Source organism: Glycine max, chromosome 12 (genome assembly GCF_000004515.6).
Source record: "Glycine max cultivar Williams 82 chromosome 12, Glycine_max_v4.0, whole genome shotgun sequence".
In the NCBI taxonomy this organism is placed as follows: Eukaryota; Viridiplantae; Streptophyta; class Magnoliopsida; order Fabales; family Fabaceae; genus Glycine; species Glycine max.
In genome coordinates, this window is record NC_038248.2 from 21,862,165 (window position 1) to 21,882,500 (window position 20,336).

Sequence of the window (20,336 nt, forward strand, 5' to 3'; positions counted from 1 at the left end):
AATTATGTACATAAACATAGGTTTTCCCAAGGTTTTGTTTTGTTTTTCCAACAATATCTATAATGAAAAACATAGGTTTTCCATTCATATAGTGGCACAATGGTGTATGTAGAATTTTTATCCTAAAAAAATATTATGCATGCTAAATCATGAAAAACAGTTATGTGGTTTGGCTCTTGAAGATTTAGCAGGAATTTGTGTTATTGTCATATTCTTTTGAATTCATGTGGTTGGAATTGTTTGTATTATGTAGGTCATGTAGAAGTTGTACTAACTGTTGCCTTCAGTCCTGACGGACAACAACTGACAAGTGGTTCTGATGATACCACTGTTCGATTTACACTTGCACAGTTTTGACATTTAAAGATAATAAGTTACTTTGTTATCTGCTAATTAAATCAAGAAAAAGTCAATTGATGTTTCCTTATACTTCTCTTAGTATAAGGATAAAAATGATCAATTTAACTCATGCAAAACAAAGTTAGAATTGTTGGAAGTTGGTAATGCTCATGTTTACATTGCTATAGGAAAAAAAGTCTCGATAGCTTGTGTGATCTCTTATTATCCAGTACTATGCTACAAGGGAGGGGATAAGGATCAACAGGTGGGTAAGGAGAAAAAATGGGAAATAAAGGGAATGTTCATGTTATTAAATGTTGGGCTTAACCAAATGCTGAGATGGCTAGGAATAGTGGGTGGTGGGATAAGAGGGATGCTATTAAATACAAATGCTTTTATATTATTTATACAATAATTGTTATAATACTATTTTTTTTATCTCTCCCTCCATTACATCATCTATTGTTATAAGTTACTATAATATACTTTAATTTTATTTCTTTTCTTCCTATCCTTTTCATGGCTGTAAAAAAATATAAATCATTGAATATAATTTTATATTTTTTTACTGTGGTGCTTACTAATTTTCTTAAATAATATTTTAATTTATACATAATTTATATAAAAATTAATGATGAGCCTTTTATTTATATTGCAATCATTGTAAAAATTATTTTTAATAGTGGGACAAATAATGAGGATTATTTTTTCTCCGTTTCCATTACACCATCTATTGTTATAAGTTACTACTATAACATATTTTAATTTTTTTGAGGTTGTTTCCCTTTGTTTTCCAGTTTGCTTTGCTACGGTGTTTCCTTTGGTTGCGAGGACTTAAGGTAATACCTTCCCTCTCAAGCATGAACTTTGCTTTGGTGTTCCTTTTGGTTGCTTTGGTTTTCCCTTTGCAACTGCACCTCTTTTTTGCTTGTTATGTATCTTTAGTTGTTCATCTCAAGGTGTGATTCTGTGATTGTTCATTTCGGTGGAGAGTTATGCATGTCTGTGTTCATGTTTTGTGCTTCTTTCCTATATATTCTTTTTTCGCCTGTTTGGTGTTTTATTGTGGGGGTTTTCCTTCTTTGCTGACTTTGCTGCTTTTTTTGAGGTCGTTTCCCTTTGTTCTTCAGTTACCTTTGTTGCGGTGTTCCCTTTGGTTTCCAGGAGTCAAGGTAATACCTTACCATTGAAGCAGTGTTCCTTTTGGTTGCTTCGATTTCAAATCTAATTTAGAAAATGTCGTCTTATGTTCCTATTTTTCCATTTATAGGACCGTACCCAACAACAATAAACAACTCATTAAAAGCATCAAAATTGGGTTGAATTGGATATATAGAAGAATTCAAGCAAAGGTACGGTATTTTGTTTCCAATTGGGTTAAATTCGTTATGTTTGTTTTTGCCTTTAATATTATTTCTCATTTCGCAGAATTACCAAATTAGTAAACACAGCCCAACCAGTTCTCATGTTTCGCAATGAGGCAAGCTCACAACCATCCGGTTCTCGCCAGTTTTCAGCAAACCATTCATTTTTGTTGAGGTGAAGTGAATGTGCAGCCAAAGTTAAGGAAATATGTTGTTTTCAAATACTCTCTTGACTCAGAATTGATAAACACCATAATAGACTCACTGCTAGATATTTTGTGAAATTTTTTTACAATGTAAATTCAATCTATAATTTCAATAAATTTAATTCTTAATCAAATTATAATTTTACTACCAAAAAAATGCAAATTTATGCAACGTAGCTAAACATCCGTGCATCCCACGGGTCACAGACTAGTAATTAATAAAAACAAACCCAATTGCATTTCCTTCAAACCAAGATCCCAAATGTAACACCTTTTCCCCCAATGAACCAAAGCTAATATTGAACCTTATACTTTCTAACAAATCTTCAAAAGCCAGTTTACAATGATTTGAACCTTATTCATGAAATCAAGTGGAAAAAGACAACTCTTTAAACACTACAACTATACATCCAGAAAAATCATTACATGCTCATAAAGGTATGCCAATCTTTCGAGTACTTTTCCCTGTTCAATTCCTGCAGAAGTTAATAAAAACAATAGATACACATCAGAGATGAAGAAGAGGCAAAATGTTAGAAGACATCTTAAACTCTATCATATGCAACCATCAAAGGAGTGTGGTTCACCACCATCCAACATATTCAATTAACCCACACCATACATGAATTTTGTTCTTACAAATGAAATCAATTTCAACATATAAACCCCAAACATTCTGCTGCACCCAAATCATAAGATTACAATAAAGAGCCCCAGATGTCAATCATGAGCAAAATTCCAGACAAGCCATTCAGTAAAAGATAAAAATTAATAAACAACTTGGACTAAACCCAACACTCCAAAGCCGTGAAGCCGCGTCGCCTCTACTGGGAAAGTGCAAAGCCATGCACAGTCGTCTCCTCGGTTGGACCCCAGTAGTGAAACCACATCACCTCGTTCCCGTCGCGATGCACCACACCTTCTCTTCCTCGTTGTTTAGCGAGGAGGCGACAGGCAACACGGCGAGGGCGGTGGTCAGGGTGGTCTTGTAGTGGTCCACGTCAGCGCCGACGGTGAAGGGGCGACCCACACGCCACCATCGAACTTGAATCAGCACCCACACACAACCGCCAAACTCGAAAAAGTAGCCACCCACCACTATCAAACTCAAACCAGCAACCACCCACCATCGTCAAACCCTCTTTTACAAAACCCTAGCAGAGCACACTTGGGGTTTTTTTAATTTCAGAGACAATAATATTGTTATCGGGTTAAGTAAGAAGGGCTATTTGGACCTTTCACTTCAAAATAAATGACGTTAGTTAGCGGAAATTATAAGGGTTCAAAAGAAATATATTCTAAGAAAAAGAATGCCGGTGTAATAAATCCAAAATTGAGGAAATAAAAGTGTAATTTACCATATAATTTATTATTATATTACAATCCAAATTCATTTTTAAGTGTTCAAACAAATTTGTCTTTTCTTTATATTGTTTTTTTAGAATTCGTGAAGAACATACTTTTGACTTCACCTAATTTATGTTAAAATTTGATCTTTACGTAACTTTGTCCTCTTTCTTGGTCTACCTCCTCATTGTTTGCTATAAATTGATTCCTTCCACATCATTTTTTTCATCATGCTCTCTTTGTATCCCTCACTGGCTCTCCAACTCTCGGTCTCTCTATCTTTTTTCACAAAATATTGATGGTGTTGGTGATCGTGGTTATACTGGTGTGATTTTTGCAGTCCATCATCACGTGGGGCCGTTGGAGCTTGTTGTTGTAAAAAGATCATTTTTTCATCATGCTTTCTCTGCATCCCTGACTAGCTCTCCATCTCTCAATCTCCCCCATCTTCTTGCACAAAATTGTGATGGTATTGGTGATAGCGGTTATACCAGTGTGATTTTTTGTAACGGACCATTGTCGCTAGATGACGCCGATTCAACCAACATTACGAAAAAGATTCAGTTTTAATTTGAAAATCTCTTATTAAATCATTTAATGAAGATATATGTAAACTTTTCGCGATTTCATTCTCAGTTCACAATCTAAAATCATGTGAAGTTCTAATTCAGATAAGGGAAGACAAATCAAGTTCACTCGATAATTGCGTCCACTAGCAGAAATGGGGCAATTAGCACAAACAACTGAGGTTGCTACAGGAGTTGCAGTGGGGGTAGAAACACACAAGTCAAAAGACAAAGGACACCGGCACTCCTTGACACCAGTAATAGCTTCTTGAAGTTGAGCCAGGTAATAACTTCTTCACGGGCCTCCATCGTCTGTTGTGCTCCTTGCTATCAGTACTCAACTTCTCAAACTAGCATATACGTGACATAAGTCATCTTTCAGTCGTCAGGGAAATCCATAGCTCGAAAGATCTTCTCCAACTCTCGAATCCAGAGATCAGTCGTGTCTTTAAACTGTGGAGGGTCATTCTTCTTGAACTCAACAAATCGTTGGAATTTAGGATGTATAAGGGTTGGAGCTACGCCTTGTTGTGCCATATTAGCTTGGTATTGTTGAGCCATTGTGTCTTCTTGTTGTGCCATTACTGTAGCCATTGCCTCTGAGTAAGATCGGGAGGAAGTTGGGCATGACTAGATGAAGGTCGACCTCGACCACATCCTCTGGTGCCATCCTACAAGGATTAACAACCACTATAAGAAGAACAGCCTTGGATTAAAGATTGTCACTCAATAATTATTTCCTATCGAAAATAATTCTAATAATTTTTTTTGCAATTTCATTCTCACTCTAAAATCATAAAATCATGTAAAATTCTAATAATCAAATGCAGTACATGTTGCATAATACATACTAATTAATAAACAACGAAATATAGTATATATTGTGCCTTATGGCACTACAATCATTAGTAAGAAATTCAAGTATCTCTATATAAAACATACATGACCGTCAAAGTACCTACCAAATAGTAATGCATCAAAAAGGGGAGGAAAGTCTAATACATCAACTCACTCCCCAGCTGGCCAACACACATTTGTTCCTAAGAACAACAAAACGAAGATTAATAGATCCAACTGGAGACGTCATATTCTTTTCTCATCAAAAATTGACTGTAGTATAGATACAAAAACAGAGTGCAGGCTTCTTTTGCTGCGTCCTACATCGATATCCATAATCCTAACGTAGAACCTCACCGGGAACCGACACATCTCCACCATCTGCTCCCACTATAACGCCTCAATTTCTTTTTCTTGAAATATACCTTTAAAATCATTTACATAGTAAGTATTGTGGAATACAGGTTATTAAATTTTTAGTTTCTATTTCTAAGTTGACAAAACATGTGAATATTTTTTTTGAAAAAAAAAAGGAACACATATATCTATATATTTATTGTACTTGTTTAAAACATATACATATAATTAAATGCTCATAAATAAAAGGTACTGTCAACATGAGAAAAAAAGAAATAAACGTTTTAAAAGTTGTTACCATTTTTCTTATGTTATGTCCTTATGTAACATTGTAAAAAAATACAGATTATCAGAAAATAACTTCACAAAAATTAAATGATGAAAAGAAGCGGAAGGACTAATAAACATCCATATTCTCACATAAAATCATACAAATTGTTTTAATTAAATTTTCTCAATTAAACCAAATTTAATTTTCTTGTAAGTTATTTCAATAACTTTTTTTTTTAAAAAAAAATAAGACGCTGAAAAAAAAAAAAACATTGCGGTGTTACAATTTTGGTAGAGTCCATCATCATATGGTACTGTTGGAGATGTTGTTGTAGAAAGATCAATTTTTTATCATGCTCTCTCTCTAGCTTTTCATCTCTCTGGCTCTCCATCTTTTTCTACAAAATCGTGATGGTGGTTATACTAGTGTAATTTTGACAAAGAAGTGCCCATCATCATATGGTGTTGTTGGAGCTGCTATTTTAGAAAGATCAATTTTTCATCATGCTTTCTATCTGTATCCCTCATTAGCTCTCCATCTCTCGCTCTCAACAGTTTCAAAGACAAATTTGATGAATTACCTATACTTTATTTTTCGGACTGAAAAAACTGCATTCACTTTTATAGAATTCTCCACTCAGCCTAATTTCTCCGTTTGGCCATATTTTATCTGGAAAACAGATATACAACCTAGATACGCGACGACGAAGAATAAACTTTGATGATGACGAATGCGAGAACACACGTGGATATCACGAAATTTGAATTATTTTCAGTACCAAGGTTAAAAAAAAAAAGCAAAATTTTTGTGAAGCTCTAAAGTCAAAAACTCTATATTCTAAAGCTCTTAAGACTAAAACTACAACACAAAACATATTAAGAAGACTCAATAATGCCATCATTTTATATATAAGTTTGATAAGTTAGACAGTTTAAAAATTGTGTAAGCTCGATTGGAAGTATGTCTACGGAATAAAATTGTATCCATTACCTGATTAAATTTGGAAAATTTTGTATCCATCAACCACAAATTTTTTTTAAAAAAATTAGATCGATCACTAAATATAAAAATATAACACAAAATTAGCATAATTAAATAAGAATTACAAATGAAATATCGAATAATAAAAAAATCAAAAGTATAATATGAAAGATGTAAAAAAATGTAGGTTTTTTTAAAAAATAAAAAAATGATAAATAAATAGATTAACTTTGTTATTTGATTTTAACACCAATTCATATTAATTCATTAACATGTTGACATAAACAAAAAAAATAATGCACTATAATCATCATTTAATAAAATAATTTGCAAGGTTATTTGCATTGATTACTTTTTCATATTTTTAATATAATATTTTTTTATACTGTGTCATTGTCAATCACTATAACCTAAATTAAAAATAGAAACCTTAAGTTTAGCCCCTGATTATTTTTTGTTGCCTCCTGAAAAAGAAAAAAAAAATTAACATAAAATTAAAATCAATTTAAAAAATTATACTAAAGCATGATGCAAATTTTACATAAAATTTCAAATAAAAATTGGCCCTTAGGTAGACAATTTTAAAAAAAGAGACACGTCTCTTGTCTTTACATGAAACTTCAAAGATATATGGCATGACTCGGGCTGACACAATTTCATTGATTAATTATGCTTCCATGCTTAGATATGACTGGTGAATTAACGTATGAATAATTTAACCAATCGCACAAGTAATTAAATGGATAAACCCATATATCATTTTTGCAAGAGACTTATGTAATATAAGTAATGTAGCGTGAATATTAACTTATGCTTAAAGAAAAGCACAAGACAGCAATAAAAACAAGAAGTTGTAGTTAAATTATGTAAAGCAACAAACGGATCAAATACTGAAATTAGGAAAGTAAATGCTTTTATGTGATTTTAAAAACAAAATAAAGTTATAAAGATGCTAGAACAGTTGTTAAGAAATGTTGCACGACAGATTTCGAAAAATCTTCACTCTCATTTTACATTTGTAGATGGATATGCTGTATGAAACTTTTGATGATATTAAAAATATGAAAGTTATTCAACATTGATCCAAGTCAAGATCAAATGTAAAATTCTAATAATGTAAAAAGGTCTAGAATAAATACCTTAACTCATGAATATGAATTGTTTAGAATGAATCCTAATGAAACTATACAAGACATGCAAAAGAGATTCACAGACATAGTAAATCATCTTGCATTATTAGGAAAGACATTTCCTAATGAGGATCTTATTAATAAAGTTCTAAGATGTTTAAGCAGGGAATGACAACCAAAGGTAACGACTATTACAGAATCAAGGGATCTTTCTAACATGTCTTTTGCAACTTTAGTTGGAAAGTTACTAACACGAAATGGAACTAATGAGACTGAATCAGCATGAGGAGAATGATAAGAAAAAGAAAGGAATCGCACTTAAAGTTTCATCCTCAATTCAAGAAGGAAGTGATAAAGAAGATTTGAATGAAATAGACGAAGATAATGATTTAAGTTTCTTTGTAAAGAGGTTCAACAAATTTCTAAGAAACAAAGGAAATCAAAGAAGATCAAATTTCAAATCAAAGAAAAGAGCAAAAGATTCATCCTCTCTTCCAAAATGTTATGAATGCAATCAACTAGGACATCTGAGAGTTGATTGCCCAAATTTCAAGAAAAGAATAGAAAGATCTGAAAAGAAATCTTTCAATGATAAGAAAGCAAAGAAGGCCTATATCACTTGGGAAGACAATGATATGGACGCATCTGAAGATTCAGAAAATGAAGTTGTGAACCTGAGTCTAATGGCCAAAAAATTATGAAAGCGGTGAAAAGGTTTTTGTGAAGAAGAGTTGGTACATAGATAGCGGATGCTCTAAACACATGACGGGAAATGCATCAAAGTTCACTCATATTTCTCCCAAGAAAAGTGGGCATGTGACTTATGTCGACAACAATAAAGGTAGAATTCTTGGAGTCGGAAAAATAGGTACGAATTCATCTACCTCCATTGAGAATGTTCTACTTGTTGACGGTCTTAAGCACAGTTTGCTAATGTTAGTCAATTATGTGATAAAGGCTATCTAGTATCATTTGACTCTCATAACTGTGTCATTGAAAACAAACATGATAGAAATATAAAGCATATAAGCTATATAACAAATAATGTTTACATGATAAATTTAGATCAAACACCAAATTATGATCAATGTTTTCTTAGTAAAGATGATGATCCTTGGTTATGGCATAGAAAAATTGCCCATATAAACATGGAACATTTAAATAAACTAATTTCTAAAGATTTAGTTATTGGTTTACCAAAACTTAAATTTGAAAAAGATGGACTATGTGATGTCTGTCAAAAAGAAAAACAAGTAAGGGTTTCTTTCAGATCAAAGAATATTGTTTCTACAACTCAACCCTTACAACTTTTGCATATGGATCTTTTTGGCCCCTCTAGAACTATGAGTTTTGGAGGAAACTACTATGCTCTTGTGATAGTTGATGATTACTCCAGATTTACATGGACATTATTTCTCACTCATAAAAAGGATGTTTTTCATGCTTTCAAGAAACTTGCTAAGATTATTCAAAATAAGAAAAATCTCAAAATTGCATCTATTAGGAGTGATCATGGAGGAGAATGTGAAAATAAAGATTTTGAATTATTTTGTGATGAACATGGCATTGAACATAATTTTTCTGCACCTAGAACCCCTCAACAAAATGGAGTTGTTGAGAGGAAAAATAGATCTTTAGAAGAAATAGCCAGAACTTTGCTTAATGATACATTTCTTCCCAAATATTTTTGGGCTGAAGCTTTAAATACTGCATGTTACATCATGAATAGAGCTTTAATTAGACCAATCTTGAAGAAAACTCTATATGAATTATATAACGGAAGAAAACCAAGCATTTCACATCTTCATGTGTTTGGATGTAAATGTTTTGTGCTAAACAACGATAAAGATAACTTAGGTAAGTTTGATGCAAAATCTGATGAAAGTATATTCCTTGGCTATTCCTTGCACAATAAAGCATTTAGAATTTATAACAAAAGAACTATGATTATTGAAGAATTCATCCATGTTGCTTTTGATGAAACTAATGCAATTTTGCCAAGAAATGATACTCTAGATGATATTTTAGATTCTTTAGAAGAAATGAATATTCATGGTGAAGATCACAAAGGCAAAGGAAAGGGAAATGATGAAGACTTTCACATTGATGAAACAAAAACAAATGCAGATCTTCCAAGAAAGTGGAGAACTTATAGATACCACCCTCTTGACAACATCATCAGTGATATATCTAAAGGGATAACAACTAGACACTCTCTCAAAGATATTTGCAATAATATGACTTTTTTTTCTTTGATTGAACCTAAAACTTTAAAAGAAGCCATAATTGATGAACGCTAGATCATAGCTATGCAAGAAGAGTTGAATCAATTTGAAAGAAATAAAGTTTGGGAATTAGTTGAGAAGCCTGATAATCATCCAGTTATAGGAACAAAATGGGTATTTAGAAACAAATTAGATGAGCATGGGATAGTAATTAGAAATAAGGCTAGGTTAGTAGCCAAAGGATACAATCAGGAAGAAGGAATAGATTATGAGGAAACATATGCTCTAGTAGCCAGATTAGAAGCCATTAGAATGTTATTAGTCTTTGCATCCATAATGGATTTTAAACTTTAAAAAATGGATGTGAAAAGTGCCTTTTTGAATGGCTTTATCCAAGAGGAAGTATATGTAGATCAACCCCCTGGCTTTGAAAACTCAGAAAAGCCTAATCATGTCTTTAAGCTGAAAAAGACTTTATATGGCTAAAAACAAGCCCCTAGGGCTTGGTATGAATGTCTGAGTAACTTTCTTTTAGAAAAGGTTTTTTCAAGAGGTAAGGTTGATACTACTCTTTTTATTAAAAGAAAGTTGAATGATATACTCTTAGTACAAATCTATGTGGATGATATCATTTTTGGGTCCAGTAATGATTCTCTCTGCAAAGAATTCTCTCAAGATATGCAAAATGAATTTGAAATGTCAATAATTGGTGAGTTAAACTTTTTTCTTGGTCTGCAAATCAAGCAAACAAAGAATAAAATATTTATCAATCATTCAAAATATTGCAAAGACCTAATTCATAGATTTAGGATGGAAAATGATAAACACATGGCTACTCCAATGAGTACTGCTTGCTATTTGGATAAGGATGAAACCGGTCAGTCAATAGACATTAAGAAATATCGAGGTATGATCAGATCTCTTCTTTATTTATCTGCTAATAGACCTAATATAATGTTCAGTGTTTGTATGTGTGCTAGATTTCAAGCAAATCCCAAAGAATCAAATTTTAGTGTAGTTAAGAGAATCATGAGATATCTATTAGGCACTATTAATCTAGGATTATGGTATCCTAAAAATTCCACTTGCAATCTAATAAGATACTCTGATTCTGATTTTGCCGGTTGCAAAACTGATAGAAAGAGCACTAGTGGAACCTGTCATTTCATTGGATCTGATTTAGTTTCATGGCATAATAAGAAACAAAATAATGTTGCTTTATCCACTGCTGAGGCAGAATACATTTCTACTGGCAGTTGTTGTGCACAGATACTTTGGATGAAACAACAACTTTCTGACTATGGAATAATTCTTGATCATATTCCCATTTGATGTGATAACATGAATGCGATAAACCTATCTAAAAATCCGGTTTTGCACTCAAGAACCAAGCATATTGAGATTAGGCATCATTTCTTGAGAGATCATGTTCAAAAGGGGGATTGTGTACTAGAATTCATTGACACAAAGAATCAGTTAGCTTATATCTTTACAAAACCTCTCCCCCAAAGAAACATTATTTGCTATTAGAAGAGAATTAGGATTTTTAGATATCAATGACTTAGAACAATAGTTAATTTGGTTGATTATTATTTTCTATCCTTATGATTGTTAATTTTTTATTGTTCTTGATAATTGAGTTTGTTTTTTATGGTTATTATTGATTGTGGATTCAAGATTGTCTTTGATTATCTTTGTTTGTGTTTTGATAGTCATGCTAATTGTTGATTGTAGATTAATGATTGTATTTGATTGTCTTTATTTGTGTTTTGATAATTATTGTTGTTGATTGTTGATGATGATTGTTTTTGCACTTTTGATTGTGCTTGATGAATGTGGTTAAGAAGTTTATGATGCTTGTTTTTCAACGCCTATTTTTTATCTTTGATTGTTGATGATGATGTTTACAATGAATGTGTAGGTTTTATGAGTAAACAATAGTTAGTTTTTATGTAAAAAGTTATGTTTTAGGATCTGGTAATCGATTACCATAGAACAACACCCTGTAATCGATTACAACAGGCTGTAATCGATTACCAGAGGGCCTGGTCAGTTATAGGATAAGCCTGTAATTGATTACCAGAGGCTGTAATCGATTACAGCTCGTCCCTGCCTATAAAAAGCTGCATTTTCTCTCTCTTTACATAGAACCCTCACTCTTCTCTTCTCCTTGACGGCGCCCAACCTTCTCTAACCTTCAAATCCTCACAACTTTCTCGTTTCTTGGCCAAATTACTTCAAACAAAGCTCAAACTTCTTTTTTTTTTTTTCAATTTTCTACAAAGCCCACCAATCAGAATTTGCTGAAACAAGCTCCAATGGTAGAATCCTCGAAGAAACAAAAAGGACCCTCCTTCACCACCACCGCTGCAGGCCACTGCCGCCATGGAACATCCGGTGACCCACCAACACTAATTCCTCCTTCTTTTTCATCTCCTAGGTCATTAACTCTATTTTCTTTTGATGACCAGCGTCAGAGGTATTATTCCCAATTCTACAATCGTGTCATTCTTGACCCTAAGTATTTAGATATTGAATTCTTTGATGGAGAAACATTTGATTGCTACCAAGTGTTTCAAAATTCTGAACTAGTTGAATTTATGTCTTTGAAATTGTCTTATTATCCTGAATTAGTTAGAGTCTTTTACAATAATCTGAAAATTCAGGATGGAGTCATTTATTTTGAGGTGCATCAAATTCCTATTATTGTTGATCAATCCTTATTTTATTCACTGACTAAACTGAGCAGTCAAGATGTTCCTTTGAGGGCACTCTAGTTGATGACTGGAAACATGTTTATTTGAGTCATGATGCTCACAAAATGGTCTGCAATGACCATGCTGACATGACCAATAGATTTCTTGTTGGGTCATTTACCTTTGAGTGTCGCATCATGCACTATGTTCTTTGTCGAATTTTTCTTCCTAGGTCCACTAATCTTGCCCAGGCCTTTGAGGAGGATTTAATCCTGTTATGGCCTCTTCACACTGGTCGTCAGATTGACTGGGCTCATCTTGTTCGGTACTAAATGCTTAAGGAATTACGGACCAATACACCTCTTCCATATCCTCATCTAATTACTTTATTTCTCCAGCATTTCAATGTCCCTTTAGAAGATGAACCTTTTGTTAAGGTTAAACGATCTTTCGCTATTGGTGCTGATGTTGTTACATCTTTTGGATATCGGAAAGATATGGATGGCCAGTGGGTGCGCAAGCAAGACCTACCACCTCTCATTCCCAATGAACGTACACCGTCTCCACCACCGCAACAGGATACCTCTTCCTCCCTCTTGACTGAAGTCCTAACTGAACTACTGGATCTTAAAGCTTTTATCGATGATCTCTTTGATGCAATTGACTCCCTTATCACACGTCTTGAAGACGATATAAGTTTCATCTGACATTGCTTTGATTCACCTGCCGATTCTTAGATGTTTCTAGTATTCTACGTCGTTCATTCTCTAGACATTTTTACTATTTTGCCTTGTATTTTGGCTTTAGTTATTTTGTACTTTGGTTAACTTTTGGCTATTTTGTTTTTGGTTGCTTTTTTGCTTTGGATATTTAGTTTGTGATTTGCTTTGGTTTGGATATTTCGCCTTTGCTTGGTTTATGCTTTGGTTTGGATATTTAGCCTTTGCTTGGCTTATGCTTTGGTTTGGATATTTAGACTTTGCTTGGCTTATAATTTTCTTTGGATATTTAGCCTGTGTTTGCTTTAGTTTTTTGACGAGTTAAGCTACTTGCTTTGGATATTCTCTGGATTTGTTGTTTTCTCCGGTCGTTTTGACTTTTTGATGTTGCCAAAGGGGGAGAGAAACTAAAGGTAAATTTTATCTAAAAATTAGGCCATAAATTACAAATTTAAGGGGGAGTAAGGATGAGTGCACGCATTTCAAATCGTATATCGTTTATCTTGTTTTCAGATTGTTGTCATCATAAAAAAGGGGGAGATTGTAGATGCATATGCTATATGAAGCTTTTGATGATGCCAAAAAGATGAAACTATTCAACATTGATCTAAGTCAAGATCAAGAAATCAAGAGAAACAATTAACAATTAGTCCTTCATATGTTAAAAAAATCCCTTAAAAGAGTTTGCAAAGGTTTGACCTTAAGTTAATCTTTCAAAACACCTTACAAAGTTTTTAAGTAAAATTCAGTTTTGAAAAATATGTTTTTCTCTCTGGTAATCGATTAGTATAAAACTGAGTTTGCATTTCTCTCTTTCCTAAACTCCTTTAATTTATTGCATTTTAATTTTACTTTACATATTTTAAAGAAGTATCAAATGAATTGTTCTTTACTTCTTTTCTATTAAGTCTGCATATTCCATTTAAAGAGAAAATTAAAATTTATTAGGGGAAATTTTTTAAACTTAATTCACCCTCTCTTAAGTTATTGAGGCCACTTGTTTAACAACATTAAGATATATAATTATTGGATTCCAGTTTAAAGCAAGAATAAGATCATTTAATAACTTTGTTTTACTTATTTGTTATGCATTCAATTTTTTTTTAAATATAAGATTTTTTTTAATTAATTAATAACACAAATATTTAATACCATATATATACACATTTTCTAAAACTTAAATTTTGTCAAATTATTTAACTCATAACTATATCTTTTAAAAGAAAATCTTATAAAAGTATGATTTATTTTACAAACTTAATTATGAAAATGGTATTTCTTTAGTCAATATATATATACTATTATATATATATATAATAGTAGCTTTAAAGAGTAAAAATTAAACACATGATGACCAAATATTATATATGTGTGTGTGTGTGTGTGTGTGTGTGTGTGTGTGTGTGTGTGTGTGTGTGTGTGTGTGTGTGTGTGTGTGTGTGTGTGTGTGTGTGTGTGTGTGTGTGTGTGTGTGTGTGTGTGTGTGTGTGTGTGTGTGTATGTGTGTGTGTGTGTGTGTGTGTGTGTGTGTGTGTGTGATATGTGTGTGTGTGTGTGTGTGTGTGTGTGTGTGTGTGTGTGTGTGTGTGTGTGTGTGTGTGTGTGTGTGTGTGTGTGTGTGTGTGTGTGTGTGAAAATCAAATTATATTGGTATAATTTTTAAAAAAATACATCAATTTTTTACCATTGATTAAGTAATGATCTAACGATTTTAGCATAAACATGTTAGTGAGACACGTGACCTAATTAATTTAGCATGAATGGTGCTTTCGCACACGAGTCAGACTCTGTTGAACACTTCCTTGTGCCTAACCTTAGCCCCCCATCTTCATGCGTGTCCTTGTTCTTGATCTCAGAGACATAAATCCAACATATTCTTTGCGCTTTGCCTAACTCTCTGGTGCTGACCGCCACATCAATGTGGTGGAGTTCGCTTCCTGAGGGCCCATATGCTCGTCTTGCCCATAATGTTCACGATGGTGGGTCAGATCATGCGGTAAAGTGTATGCCATCATAGTGTTCATGGTGGTCTACGACTGCATCGTGGTGAAACCAAAGATGGTGCCTTCAAAAGAGGTGGTTCATTTAGCGGAATTGGGTGCTGCAAGGTGAGAGCAACACAAAGGGAAAGAGGAGAAGGGTATACGATTAATTGTTGAAGACGGTGTACGATTGAAAAAACAAAGAACAAGTTGGATTTTTTTATTAGTTGAGAAAATTGGATGTGAAAACCAATTTAATAAATCATTTGTTAGTTGAACAAAGCACCAAAAATCATTTATTTCATTTGTTTACATATGACTACAACTGAGACAGAAAAAATCCCTGCACCTTGAGTCCCTTTGAGGTATCTAAGAATTTGAAAAGAAGCTTGTTTATGATTTAAGGTGGGATCAACAACAAATTGGCTCAGATGTTGCACAACATATGTGTCGCAATCTACCCTTCGGCGGGAGGGCGACGCGTGACTCGCGGGATGCGTGTTCCACGAAAGGAATACGCGCGGAGTCGCCACCAACGTTTATTTGAGGAAAACGTCGGAAAAACCGGAAAAGACGCGATCTACGAACTTTTAAGTGAAAGGCTCGGGAGTTGTATTTACGCGCGGGGAAGGTATTAGCACCCCACACATCCGTCACAAGGGACGGCAACCTTTAATCGAATGTGCAAACTTGACTTTGATTTTTACGTTCCCTTTTATGTCCTTATATCCTTTATACCCTTTTTATATTTTATTCTCTTTTTTGTGGTCGACAAGGGTGTTTCCCTTTGCTCCTACGTATTCCTCAATTGGGATGAGAAAATCAGACCTACGTAGTTCTTTCGGAACAAAGTGTTTGGTTAAGTTGTTTTTGTCTTTTTTGCAAAATATGTTTTTATTGAACAAAAGGTCATTTAAGGTGTTGGACCATTAAACGGTCTTTTGATTTTGAAAGGGGAGAAACGTTAAGGCGTTGGACCATTAACGATCTCTTGTTTTTGAAAGGAGAGAAACGTTAAGGCATTGGACCATTAACGATCTCTTGGGGTGGTCGACAAAAGCGGGGCTTTTGCTCCTACGTATCCTCAATGAGGAACTCAGACCTACGTAGTTCTTGCTTATCAAATGATTCTTTTTTACTTAAGTGGTGACCATTTTAAGGCGTTGGACCTTTAAAAATGATCCATTTTACTTAGTGAGAAATTGAAATGACAAACTTCAAAAGCCTATTTTTGTGGACGAGCTTGACTAGGCGAGTTGATTTTAGCCTTAGTTTCACTTTAGTTATTAATCAATTCGATTAAGAATGAGAAATCCCAAAGAGAAAACGTCCGATTGATTTTCCGCTTTATTTCACCTAAAAAGATATTTTTTGATTATTATATTATTTTTTACCTCTTTTTGATTTCCAACGTGGTTACGGCATGACCGAACGGTCGGAATTGATTTTAACCGAAGTTAACGGATAATATAATTCAAACGTTCGGTGGAAATTTATTTTATTTTTAAGTTAAGCGAGAAATGACTTAAGCAAAATGGCTTAAGCATGTCAACTGGGGGTATAAAAGTAAACAAAACGAGAATAAAAATGCACGAAACACAATGTGGACCACTACGGGTACATAGAATGAATCGAAAAGCTTGGTTCGAGGTACTTACCCGTTGAAGATCGAAGAACGATGAAGAACGAATGAAGAACGTCGAAGAACGGTTGAAACCTTTGCGAGATTCCTCACGGAAAACGTTACGGAAACGTTTCGGAAGCGCCTCGGCTTAGATTTTCTTCACGGAAACAATTTTTTCAAGCAAATTCAAAAGAGAGAGAAGTGCCTAAGGGACTGGGATCCCTTCCTTCTTCATTTCCTCCCCTATTTATAGCAAAATAGGGGAGGTGGTTGCCGCCCAGCTCGCCCAGGCGAGCTCAGCTCGCCCAGGCGAGCAGGGTTGCTTCCTCCAGAAGCAACCGCCTTCTGGAGGAATCTTCTGGAGGGCCCAAATGGGCCTGGGTGCTATTTGCACCCCCATTTTTACCAAGTTCACCCCCTCTGCTGTTTTTTTGGTGATTCTTTTTTCGTAAAGTTACGGAAACTTACGAATTTCGTAACGATACTTGTTTTCTTTCCGTAATGTTACGGAACCTTGCGAATTACATAATCATCCCCTTTTTGACTTACGGAATGTTACGGAACCTCACTTAATTATGCAACGATGCTTCCTTTGATTTCCGGTGTGTCACGGAAACTTACGGATTGTGCATCAATATTTTTTCGGTTTTCCGGCATGTCCTGAAATTTCACAAATTGCCTAATGATGGGTGCCAAGCACCTCACGAGGACCAAAGAATGGTCGCACGTCATCGAACAAAGGTTCCCGGACGAAATTAGGGTATGACAATATGTAATGTTTGGCCTTGTGTTAGTCAGATTGATCAATCTCCCAATTAATCTCCTATAAGAGGAAGCATCTTCTGCTGAAAGAGGAGACCCTGAGTGTTGATGCAACTTGGTTGTGTAATTACAAGGGGTAGACATCGGCTTAGAGCCAAGCATGCCAGCATCATTGAGAATCTCTAGTGGATCTTTTCTTTGACAAAGATTTATACCTGTAGAGCTTCTAGCTACCTCGAAACCCAAAAAGTACCTTAAATCTCCTAAGTCCTTTATTTTGAAAGCACTATCCAATAGATGTGTAATTCTTTGAATTTTAGACAAATCATTGCCTGACAAGACAATGTCATCAACATAAACTAGTAAAACAACAATTGTGTTGGAACCATGCTTAATAAACAAAGAATGGTCAGAAGTACATTGTTTGTATCCATGTGAAATCAGAAAAGATTATAATCTGACAGACCATTGCCTACTAGATTGTTTCATGCCACATAAGGACCTTTGAAGCTTGCAAACTAGCCTTGGTCTGGCCACCTGCATACCTTGAGGGATACCATGTACACTTCTTCATTTAAATCACCATGTAAGAAAGCATTGTTCACATCCAGTTGCTTGAAATGCCATTGATTGATAGCGTCTAAATACAATAAAAGTCTCACTGTGGTTAGTTTGGCTACTGAAGTGAAAGTATCTAGATAGTTTTGTCCTTCCACCTAAGTATAGCCTTTAGCCACTAGCCTGGCTTTATACCTCTCTATTGAACCATCAGATTTGTGCTTAATCTTATACACCCATTTACATCCAATTGTAGTATTGTGCTTAGGAAGATCTGTAAGAATCCAAGTATCATTAAGTTCTAGTGCTTTAATCTCTGCATTCATGGCCTCAATCCAATTAGGGTCTTGAGATGCTTCATTGTATGACCGAGGTTCAACATTTTGTGTGATAGATGAAACAACATTGTGATAAGAGGGGGATAGTCTGGTATAGGAAAGGACAAAACTAAGAGGATAGAGACTAGTACCTGTAGAGTGATTGGCAATGGTTGATGATGGATATGTGACATGGAAGTCTTTATATTTACTTGGTCTGTGTATTTTTCTCATGGATCTTCTATATGTATGAATGGATTTTTGTGAGGTTGAGGAATCAAAATTATCATTGGATACAAGCATGACAAGATCACTTAGTGACTCTGAAGAAGAATCATCAAACTGATCAATGACATGAGATGAAGGAGTAGGCATAGGTAGGACAATGATAGGATCTGGTTTAGTTTGATCAGTGAATGAAAAGCAATCCTCATAGAAAATGACATTTCTAGAGATAGAAATAACCCTGGTTTTGAGATCAAAGGTGATATATACTTTTGTATGTGGCTTGAAACCCGAAAAGATAGAAGTAGCAACTCTTAAGTCAAGCTTCTTTCTATTGGCTGTCATAGTGCTAGAAAAGCATAAACAACCAAATACCCTTAAAGATTCAATATCATAGATGGTTCCATGTAGTTTTTAATAAGAGGTTCAATTTCCAAGAAAAGGGGTAGGCATGCAATTAACAAGGACAACAAAATAAATTAAGGCATAAGACCAAAGAGCATATGGTAAATTAGACTAAAATAACAAGGATCGAGTTACATTTAATGTATGTTCATGTTTTATTTCTACAATCTCATTCTGTTGAGGAGTTTCAACATAGGAACATTGATGTACAATGCCAATATCATCATAAAATTGTTTCATAATAAAATCTGGTCCATTGTCTCATCTAATTACCTTTACTTTTGATTCAAACTGTCTTTCAACATTGACAATAAAATTCTTTATATGAGACTATTTTTCGTCTTTTGAATTCATAAGAAAAACACAAACAAATCTTGAATAATCATCTACTATAGTGAGAAAATATTTGTAACCATTTAAAGAATTTACATTGAAAGGGCCCCAGATATCAACATGTATAAGAGACAAAGCACAAGAAGAATGAGAATCACTGCTAGGAAAAGACAATTTTTTCTGTTTTGAATGATGACAAGTCTCACATATGAATTGTTTGTCTGATGTAAGAATAGGATAAAATTGTTTTAACAACAACCATCTTTCATAAGATGGGTGACCAAGTCTAAAATGCTACAAATATATGGGTATTTATTACATGAAAAGGCTGAAATGCTAGAAACACTAGGACAGATAGGGACAATAATGGAATTGGAGTTGTATTCCCTATGACGCTTGAGAGGAACCATCTTAAGTGTGTAAAAACCTTCCACCATATCAACTGTACCAATCCTCTGTAGGTTCTATATATCCTATATAAAAAATTTGTCATTCATGAAGGTTAGTTTGCAGAACAAAGAAGAGACTAATTTGGATACTGAAATCAAATTGAATTGACAACTAGGTATGTATAGAACATCCTCTAGGTATAAAAATTGAGAAAATTGAACTCTACCTACATGGGTTGCAGTGACTTTATAACCATTAGGAAGTCTAACAATTATATGGTTTATCTTTTTGCATAAAGAAAACAAATGAGTCAAGGATCCACTCATCTTGACTGGTCTTGCTTACACTACAAGTAATGGATAGTACACTATCTTTATTGTTAACTGTACCAATTTGATTCAAATGTAAATTGTGTTTTGCTATTGCAGTAGTGCCATCAAAGCTTTATATTGCTAAGAGGTTAACTTCACATCCTCATTTTGTGCTTCTGGATTCCTTTCTTGAGTTGAGTTATCACCTTCTTCTTTCTCAACACTAGATGTTTGAACCTTGAGACTTGTGTCCAGGAGGGTAACCATGCTTTCTGTAACACTCATCTACAGTGTGGTTAGTGAAACCACAATATATGCAAAGCTTGCTTCCTTTTCCTCTTGGGTTCCCTCTGCCAAAGCCACCTTGGTTTCCTCTTCCTCCTCTGGAAGT

The 20,336-nt window shown here is 34.2% G+C and overlaps 2 long non-coding RNA genes across 2 annotated transcripts; both read left to right on the forward strand.

Annotated features, from left to right (window-relative positions):
• The first annotated feature begins 1,088 nt into the window (after positions 1 to 1,088).
• LOC102662634 (uncharacterized) lies at positions 1,089 to 3,262 on the forward strand. Its single transcript, XR_417171.4, has 4 exons — positions 1,089 to 1,178; positions 1,448 to 1,511; positions 1,610 to 1,691; positions 1,768 to 3,262. It is a non-coding gene; the product is annotated as an uncharacterized lncRNA (long non-coding RNA).
• Positions 3,263 to 3,498: 236 nt separating this feature from the next.
• LOC106795413 (uncharacterized) lies at positions 3,499 to 4,572 on the forward strand. The gene is made up of 2 exons (XR_001383873.3): positions 3,499 to 4,105; positions 4,205 to 4,572. It is a non-coding gene; the product is annotated as an uncharacterized lncRNA (long non-coding RNA).
• The last annotated feature ends 15,764 nt before the right edge of the window (positions 4,573 to 20,336 follow it).